The sequence below is a fragment of the Danio aesculapii genome, chromosome 19 (assembly GCF_903798145.1).
Source record: "Danio aesculapii chromosome 19, fDanAes4.1, whole genome shotgun sequence".
Taxonomy (NCBI): domain Eukaryota; kingdom Metazoa; phylum Chordata; class Actinopteri; order Cypriniformes; family Danionidae; genus Danio; species Danio aesculapii.
In genome coordinates this window covers 27832139-27842828 of record NC_079453.1, presented here as the reverse complement: position 1 = coordinate 27842828, position 10690 = coordinate 27832139, and positions in this window count along the sequence as shown.

Genomic DNA, 10690 nt, shown 5'->3' with positions numbered 1-10690 from the left:
TGGCCTAGCGGAAGTGTTCCGATCGCGGAGGGAAGGCGGAGCGATACGACTCATTTATACCAATCGCGTGCGGGATATTTTGATTGGCGTCGTCTTTGACCAATCTGAGGAACGGCTCTGTCAGAGAGACCCGTTAGACAAAAAGAAGCCCGTGCAACTTGACATGAACGCCGCTTCAGTATAAACATGTGGAAACAAACTCAGACAGACTCAGTAAACAATGAGGACAGGATGTAGTATCTAGAACCTGGAGAAATACGTATAGACTTCTAATTTTGTATGCAACGGACGTTTAATCGCAGGGGGTCTCCTCTAAATAGCAAGCAGTATTATTTGAATACTTTTTCATAAGAACACATTAACAACAAAATAAGGAAAATATATATCTATACTAATAATAATGTTAACATAAAATTTATTTATAGCCTAGACGACTATTTAAAGTGGTTACATAAAAATTATTGTTATTAGTAATTTTAATATATCTATACTGTATGCCACAGCTTTCTAAAAAATGGATAAATAAAAAAACAACAACAATATTCATCATCAATTATGTTTAATAGGCTATTTTTAAGTTAAATAGTAGGCCTAACTAAGACTAACTTTAAAACAAATGATATAAAAGCACTATATATCTAGTCTTGTGATGATGCCACTAAATATAAACATTAATATTAAATATAATCTACCTAATGTGCATATACTAATATTGTAACTTATGTATTAACAACAAAAGAAAAAGAACAATAATAATCATGTAAAAAACATGCAAACTCTACACAGAAACAATGAGGCTGGAAGTAGTATTTAGAACCTGGAGAAATACATATGGACTTGTAAATTTGTATGCAAGACATTTCATAGCACGGGGGTCTCCTCTAAATAGCAAGGAACATTATTTGAATACTTTTTCATGTGAACACATTAACAACAAAATCAGGAAAATGTATCTGTGCTAATAATAAAGTTAATATAAAAGTCATTCATAGTCTAGATGAATTGTTACATCAATATTATTGTAATTAATAATTGTGATATTAGTAACATTGTAAAATCTCTACTGTATACCACAGCTTTCTAAAAAAGGATGAATAAAATAACAATATTCATCATCAATTATATTTGATAGGCTATTTCTAAGTTCAATATTAGGCCTAACAAAGACTAACTTTAAAACAAATGATATAAAAGCCCTAAATATTGTGATGATGCCATTAAATATAAACATTAATATTAAACATATTGTGTATGTTTTTATACTGTAACGTATGTATTAACAGCAAAAGAACAATAATAACCATTTTATAACAATTACATGAATAGAGCTAATATAGAAAACCAATTGAAGATTTCAGATGCAAAAACCTCTACATGCCATCTGAAATCTTCTTCAGAAATTAGTATTTTTCTCAACATCCTGTGTTTATGTTCAGTTATTTCAATTTAAATGCAATGAAAATAAGCTATTTTTTGCCATAAAAGTGAAAATACTGAACCTACACACAGGAGCCTGAGAAAAATGCTACTTTTAGAAGAAAATCCGCATCTGAACTCTTCAATTATAAGCAAGTACATTACAGTTATTCCTGTACATCAATATTGCAATGAACCAATGTGATATCAAGACAAAATTCCATACATCATTCATTTTCCTTCGGCTTAGTTCCTTTATTCATCAGGGGTTGCCGCAGCGGAATAAACCACCAACTTATCCAGCATATGTTTTACACAGTGGATGGCCTTCTAACTGCAACCCAGTACTGGGAAACATTCATACACACTCATTCACAAACATACACTATGGCCAATTTAGACTGTAGGGCAAATGGAAGGAAACCCATGCGAACTCGGGGAGAACATGCAAACTCCACGAAGAAATGCCAACCGACAGCGACCTTCTTGCTGTGAGGCGACAGTGCTAACTGCCATCGCGTCGCTCCCTCTATACATCACAGTTTACTAAAAAACTAATTAATATAATAGATAATAATAATAATTTTATAAATACTAACTTATTATCTGCAGATATTTAATTTCAGTTAAATAATTCTGAAGCCACTAAATATAATATAAAATTTACAACTATATAAAGGCACTATAATCCTATAAATATAGACTTTTGCTGAAGCCACTAAATACATCTACAGTCTCAGAAATAAAGGTATGCGAGCTGTCACTGGGATGGTACCTTTTTGAAAGGTACACATTTGTACTTAAAGGGTCCATAATGGTACCTTAAAACTATTTTTTAGTACCTACAAATTTTAAGAGGAACACTTTTGTACTTTTTAGGTACTAATATGTACCCTTGAGGTATTAATATGGACCTTTTAGGTACAAATTTGTACCTTTTGAAAAGGTACCACCTTAGTGACAGCTCGCGCACCTTTATTTCTTAAAATGTATATATTTTTCATTCATTCTAATTTTAATGTATCTCATATTTTATAATTACATATATATATATATATATATATATATATATATATATATATATATATATATATATATATATATATATATATATATATATATATATATATATATATATATATATATGCTAAAAATCATTTAAAGTAACATTTAAATATAGTTCAAAGAAATTTAAATACATTTTTGGCAGTGTTCAAATGATAAAACAAGACACATTAATAACAAAGGTTTCATATATTAACAAATGTCAATGTCTCAATATTAACGGTCTCTCGCTTAATATTAAACATAATCTATCTAATGTGTTTGCACCAATATTGTAACTAATGTATTAAAAACAAAAGAAAAAAAACAATAATAACCATTTTATAACAATTACATTGACAGAGCTAACATAGAAAAGCAATTATAAGCAAGTAATACTTTACAGTTAATCTTGTACATCAATAATGCAATGAACAAATGTGATATCAAGACAAAATTCCATATATCAGTTAACTAAAAACTAATTAATATAATAGATAATAATAATAATTTTAATAACTTTATAAATACTAGTATATTATCTGAAGCTACTAAATATAAAAATAACAACTATATAAAGGTACTAAAGATCTTATAGCTTTTTGCTGAAACCACTACATAGACATCTATCTATATACTTTTCATAAAATTATAATGAATGTTTTTCGTATTATATAATTATATATTAACAGTATAAGATATATAATGTAAAATGTATTAATATAAATATAATATAAAATGTATTAATAATATGCTAAAAAGTGACTTGTAGTAACATCTAAATATAATTCAAATAAATTTAAATACATTTTTGGCATGTTTAAATGATAAAACAAGACGTATTAATAAGACTATAAAGAAAAAAGGTTTCACATATTAACAAATGTCAATTTATCTCAACTTTAACAGTGTCTCTCTTTATATCTTAAATGACCAGTACTTACCTTCTTAGATGTTTATTTTCATTAAAAGAATACAACTACCACATTAATGTACGCCACTGAACACACACAAATCTTTTAAGATGGCTCAGTGTTTTTAATGTGTTTATTTTACATAAACCCTCCAACATAAAAAACAATAATCAATTTAAACTTCACTTGAAGACTTTGTAGTAATATATAGCAATATCACCCACAGACCCAGCAATTCAAACCGCGCACAGAAGACAAATAAAACAAAACAATCATACATATATATGCCTTCCCAACAGGAAAGCAAGAAGAGCTGCTTCTTAAAGACTGTACACCTGATATGTAAGGCAAACAGTTTAAGACCCAAAATATTCCTAGATTTACTCATCATAATTGCATTTTTAAGAATTAAAGTAACAATTACAATAGAGATCTCAGCAGTTTTTGCTAGTAAGAGTGCAATTTAGACAGCTTTACAAATCAATTATACTAGTAATTCACTGCTCCACTTGGCTTGTACTGTATCTGGTTAACTTTTTATATTCTCATATCATGTCTAAAACCACGTTTCTTGATGAATTTAACACGTTTGTGAGCTTGCGATCCTCTGCCGTTTGTCGTTGCTATGGGCACTGTCAGCTGTATCTACATATATGCGGTGGTCAAGTTTCAAAATAGTTGAACCACACACGTTTCAGGCACACACAATAGCACACACGATGGTAACTAACTAATTCCTAAGGAACATTATTGCCACATATTGAATTTCACAAATATGGTTTCCCATTTCAGTCATTTCATTATTATATCGTAACAATCATTTTAAGATCTGTGCAGTTTTAGTCATTGGTTAAATGACTTTATTCAGGTGTCCACATACACAAAGAAAACATAATAGACCGTCTAATTGTAGGATTAAGTGTAATAAACTTAGGATCTTAATATTATCATACTTGGCTTTGTTGTAAAATATAAAAGCAAACAACATTGCGTCACATTAAAATTAATTACTATAGTTAATCATTTAAACAATTTATAATATAGTTATAAACTGATTATCTTAACTGATTATAAACTACTATGTTTAGCTAAGCTGTAGAAACTGTTAGTAATATATATATATATATATATATATATATATATATATATATATATATATATACACACACACACACAAACACACACACACACGCACGCACGCACGCACGCACGCACGCACGCACGCACGCACACACACACACACACACACACACACACACACACACACACACACACACACACACACACACACACACACACACACATATATATATATATTATTAACAGTTGCTACAGTTTAGCTAAATATAGTAGTTATATGTTATATATATATATATGTATATATTATTATTATTTTTTTATTATTATTAATTATTAGCAGTTAATTTGTTTGTATTGCTAAATTTATTACAACTATAATTATAAAAAATTACCAGTACTTTATGGTTTAAAAACAATATATTTCTTACTATAAATGGCTATAGTATTTAATGTGGAAATTGGGAAATCATTATTAAAAAGTTATTAGGAAATTAAGCAAATAAATACTATTAAATCACTTAAGTAAAATATTAATATATGTTATTTATTACATGTAAAAAGATTTTTATTACATATAAAGATGTATTATTGCCTATATTAACTTGCTATCATTTCCTTCAATATAAATGAATCCATTATATAAATTAAACCAGTCCAAATGAGATCGTTCAGCAAGGTCAGCACACGAGTATCTGCTATATTGACTCTGTCAGATAATAATGACTGATCATATGATGACTGAAAGAAAACTGTTCAGTCATATTGAATGGCGATCGGAAACAACGCTCCCCATTCGCCCGTCTAGATCGCAATATTTGTGAAATAGTAAACACTATTGTTTATTGTGCGCAATATTTATTAACAGTATATATAAAAATATATTGATGATGATGTCTGAGAATACGTTAATAACATTAACATCCGTCGTAACCATATAGGGTTTGCCTAGATCGTGTGTGCTTGATTGTGTGTGCCTGAAACATGTGTGGTTCTGCGGGCCTGCAGCTGGATATTATTGGGGAATAGTTTAACTTTTGCCACTGTGTGGATTCTGTCTCATGCTAAACGCAGTCGACCAATTTCAACAGACCAATCCTGCAGATTAGCATCGTGCTAAGGAGGTGTTTGGGAACAAATGAATTGCTGAAGAAATCATATGAGAATCTTTGGGATAATCAGGTAATACATGCATATTGTAAGACAATGAAAGTGTTTTTTGACCTTGCATGCATATCAGCCTGTTGTTGGAGACCCCTAAAACCAAAATTATCAATTTTTAATGCAAAACAGGGGCTCTTTGAGTCAACGAGTTTACTCACTTTTTTTTTTTTTTTAAGTAAAGCATCTAATCACTTTTTACAGTGTCAAAATTCCAATTAAATTACAATTAAACAGTAATCGTTATAATTAGAGAGCTCTCTAAATTAATTTGTATTTATATTAAGATCTATTAGACTTCTCCATTCATTAATTTCAGTTGTTACCAGTGAAAATTCTAATTTCACAGCTCAGTTCTTACTAGTGAAAACACAAATACATTTGAATTAATAAAAACATGAAATATATGAATATTTGCAGAGCTCTGTACCTGAATTATAGAGCGCTTAAATTATAATATAGTTATTAATAAGTAGGTATGCATCAAATAATTATCATCTGAAACCTGAAAATGGCCAAATAATCATTTTTGGCATCAGAAAATTAGGTGATTCCATACTTATATACTCTAAAGCAGTGTTTCCCAACCCTGTTCCATGGAGACACACCAACAATACATATTTTGGCTGATCTGATCCATTCATTTCAGGTTTTGAAGTCTCTTCTAATGTTCTGATGAGTAATTCAGGTGTGTTTGATTTGGGAGAGGTTGAAAATGTGTACTGTTGTGGTGCCTTCAGGAACAGGGTTGGGAAACACTGCTCTAAAGAAGATAAACAGCCGACAATATAAGCCTAATATAAGTACATCGTCGAAAGTTTAAAATAGCTCAATATTCTGCTCTGTGGATATTCCGCCCATACTTATCTATGCAGGAAGCATACATCCCGTAAAATGACACCTCCTGACTTGAATAAAATATTGTTTTTATTTGTTTATAATTTAAGTTATTGATTAAAAATTTTAAAGTCTTACAAAATTACTTTTATTATCATTATATTTATTATTAAAAAAATTTAAGAAAATATTAAATAATTATTTTTTAAATTTCAGAATTTTCAGTTTGGCCCAGAATTTTCATCTGGGTGCATCCTTACTAAGAAGAATTGATTTTTAGAGTTCTCTAATTGCCATTGTTACTCGGAAGAATTTGATTGTTAGGGTCTCTAATTTAATTCTTACTAGTAAAAATGCTGTATTGACAAGCAACGCTATGAACATTTTAGGCTAAAACGGCTTGTAATAGACATGATCAGTCAGAATGCTCATGACACTGAATGTCCATACGGCGCATTGCTACAGTTTGACTGACCGCTGAAGATAAATGATGCGGAAATAAACAACAACATTGTTTTTATTTACATCTGGGCTAGACGTTCATGTTTATTTCAAAAATTGAGCAGCGTGATAATCAGAGCTTTTTTAAATGCCATTGGCCTGTTTCTAGGGCGTTCTAAAAATGGATCAAAAGGTTTGGGATTGTGAAAATGTAATGGTTCAGCTTGTGTCATCGCAACTGGAAAAAGTTTCTGTCTGCATCCTCATTATCTGGTGGATTTAGACAGCACAATCTGTGAAAGGTTTTCTGAAATGTGCGATTTGACTTGATTTTAAACTTGACATTTGCTTTGTTCTGGATTGAGTTTGGCATTGCTGGGATTTTATGAAGCACACTGCTGTGAAATATTAAGTGCATATACATGTTGATTTGATAGATGATCTACACAACACAGTGAGCTGATAAATGTTGAAAAGTAAGGATGTTTTTGATGATATCATACTGCCTTTCAAGCTCTGAACCAGAACCCTGATATTTATTATTATTAAAACTATGTATCACAAATATACTGAATTAAAGTGGACCTATTAGTCAAAAATCCCTTTTATAAGAGGTTTAAGAGGTTTACACTTGATAAAAACAGTCTGTAAAGATTCTCCCTTTGTACATGCCATCAGAGGGGACAAGCCCCGCCCATTAGTGACTATGCTTCCCTCATTAGTAGAGGATGTTAGTCTTGTTTTTGAATCTGCCCCTATGCTGACACGTAAGCTTTTGTAGGGCTGGGAGCACAATCTCATTTGAATTTAAAGCGACACTCATCAAAATGGCACCATTAGGATCAAAGCCTAAATGGGGCAGTTTATAAGAGTTATAAAACATAGTTTGTGTGGTATTTTGAGCTGAAACTTTACATACACACACTAGGGACATAGACTTATTTTACATCTTGTAAAAAGGGGAATAATAGGTCCCCTTTAGGGCCTGTTTACATCAAGTATGATAATTATTAATATTGAAAAAGTTTCACAAAAGTGTTTGAAATGTTAACGTAAGAACACTGTGAGTCAACAGCTTGTTGTAAACTTTAAACAACCCCTAACTTTCTGTGAGAATTTGTTGTTTTGTATTTAAAAGACTGGGGATGTAGCTGGAAAAATCTAAATGATAATTCAGTTTAATGACAATAAAATGAAAGCTTATGCAATCCTAATGATAATGCCAAAAGAGCTATTCAGTATTAAAGGGGATAGTTCACCCAAAAATGACAATTTACTCACCCTCAAGTGATTCCAAACCTTTATGAGTTTCTTTGTTCTGTTGAAAACAAAAGAAGATGCTGGTAACCATTGATTTCCACAATATTTGTTTTTCTTACTTTAGAAAGTCAATGGTTACTGGTTTATAACATTTTTCAAAATATCTTCTTTTGTGTTGAAGAAAGAGACTCAAAGAGGTTCTTGAAAAGTGAAGGGTTTGTAAATGATGACATCATTTTCCATTTTGGGTGAACTATCCCTTTAAATGGCAATGTCAGTGCAAAGAATTATTTCAAAATGTTGAATCAAATTAACTTTACAAGAAATGTCAACTGACATTGCACTTAAATATCAATTGTTATTTCATATAACTTAAAAATTAAGTTGAATGATGATTTACTCATTTCTTTAATCATTATTGTTGTCTATATAGTTATCGTTTTTTGTGTGAACAGGCATTAACTCCTTCAGCAAGTAATAACTGATCATTGGTCCTTTATGTACATATAATTCTAAGCAATAAATGTGGAATTTGAAGAGACAAATGTTCAAATGCCAGCAGCTTTAACAGATAAATGAAGTATACATTTGAATTGTCTACACATTTTGCTGTTTGCACCATTATATTATTTTAATATAGACTGTGAATCACATACTTTTTTGTTCTTGATATTTAGAAATAGATTAAAGTGATTTTTTTTAATCACAACCGACACTATTGTTCAAATGTTTGGGCTAGGTAGGATTTTTTAAATCTCTACTAGAATGCATTAAAAGCAAAACTGTAAAATGATTACAGTTTTCAGTTTGGATATACACTGACCAGCCACTTTATTAAGTACACCTTACTTTATTAAGTACACCTTACTTTATTAAGTACACCTTACTTTTGCCTTCAGAACTTTCTTAATGCTTCGTGGCATAGATTCAACAAGGTACTGGAAATATTCCTCAGAGATGTTGATCCATATTGACATGATAGCATCACACAGTTGCTGCAGATTTGTCGGCTGCACATCCATGATGTGAATCTCCTGTTCCACCACATCCCAAAAGTGCTCTATTGGATTGAGGTCCGGTGACTGTGGAGGCCATATGATTACAGTGAACTCATGTTCAAGAAACCAGTTTGATTACTAGTCCAACATTGGCTGCCTCCACATAATTTGGACACGTACAAGTGGTTGGTAAAACTTCAGGACATTATAATGTTGGAATTATCCACAGCTCGAGTGAACTTGGTAAAAATGAGTACATTAAAGATCTGGACTTCAGCTGCTGACAAAATCTCCTTGTTTATTGCACAAAGCAATGATCAGGATCCAGAATGATAGCCTTACTTTCTGTAATTGATACTTGAAACTGTTTTTAGTTTTTCTGTTAACTTTTATTCATTAGATACCCCAGTTTCAAGAGACCGCAGGGGAGGGGGGTGTGGGTATTTGAATTGATATATTTCATTATATAGCTTTTTTCAACCTGGATGTTTTGTTAACAATTAAAAAAAAAAAAAAGAAACCAGTCTGAGATGATTCATGCTTTATGACATGGCACATTATCCTGCTGAAAGTAGCCATCAGAAGTTGGATACACTGTGGTCATAAAGGGACGGACATGATCAGCAACAATACTCAGGTAGGCTGTGGCATTGACACGATGCTCAATTGATACTAATGGGTCAAAGTGTGCCAAGAAAATATCCCCCACACCATTAAACCACCACCACCAACCTGAACCGTTGATAGAAGGCAGGATGGATCCATGCCTTCATGTTGTTGATTCCAAATTCTGACCCTACCATCCGAATGTCGCAGCAGAAATCAAGACTCATCAGACCAGGTAATGCTTTTCCAATCTTCTTTTGTCCAATTTTGATGAGCCTGTGTGAATTGTATCCTCAGTTTCCTGTTAGCTGACAGAAGTGGCATCCGGTGAGGTATTCTGCTGCTGTAGCCCATCCGCCTCAAGGTTCAATGTTTTGTGCGTTCAGAGATGCTCTTCTGCATACCTCGATTGTAACAAGTGCTTATCTGAGTTACTTTTTATCAGCTCAAACCAGTCTGGCCATTCTCCTTTGACCTCTGGCATCGACAAGGCATTTGTGCCCACAGAACTGCCGCTCACTGAATATTTTCTCTCTTTCGGACCATTCTCTGTAAACGCTAGAGATGGTTATGCGTGAAAATCCCATTAGATCAGCAGTTTCTTAAATACTCAGACCAGCCCGTCTGGCACCAACAACCAAGCTACATTCAAAGTCACTTAAATCCCCTTTCCTCCCCATTTTGAGGCTCGGTTTGAACGGCAGCAGATCGTCTAAACCATGTCTACATGCCTAAATGCATTGAGCTGCTGCCATGTGATTGGCTGATTAGAAATTTGCATTAACGAGCAGTTAAACAGCTGTACCTAATAAAGTGGCTGGTGAGTGTATTTTAATGGAACTTTATTCCTCGGATGCAAAAAGAGACAGTTCACCCAAAAATGAAAATTCACTGACTATTTACTCACCCTCAAGTGTATCTAAAACTTTATCCTTT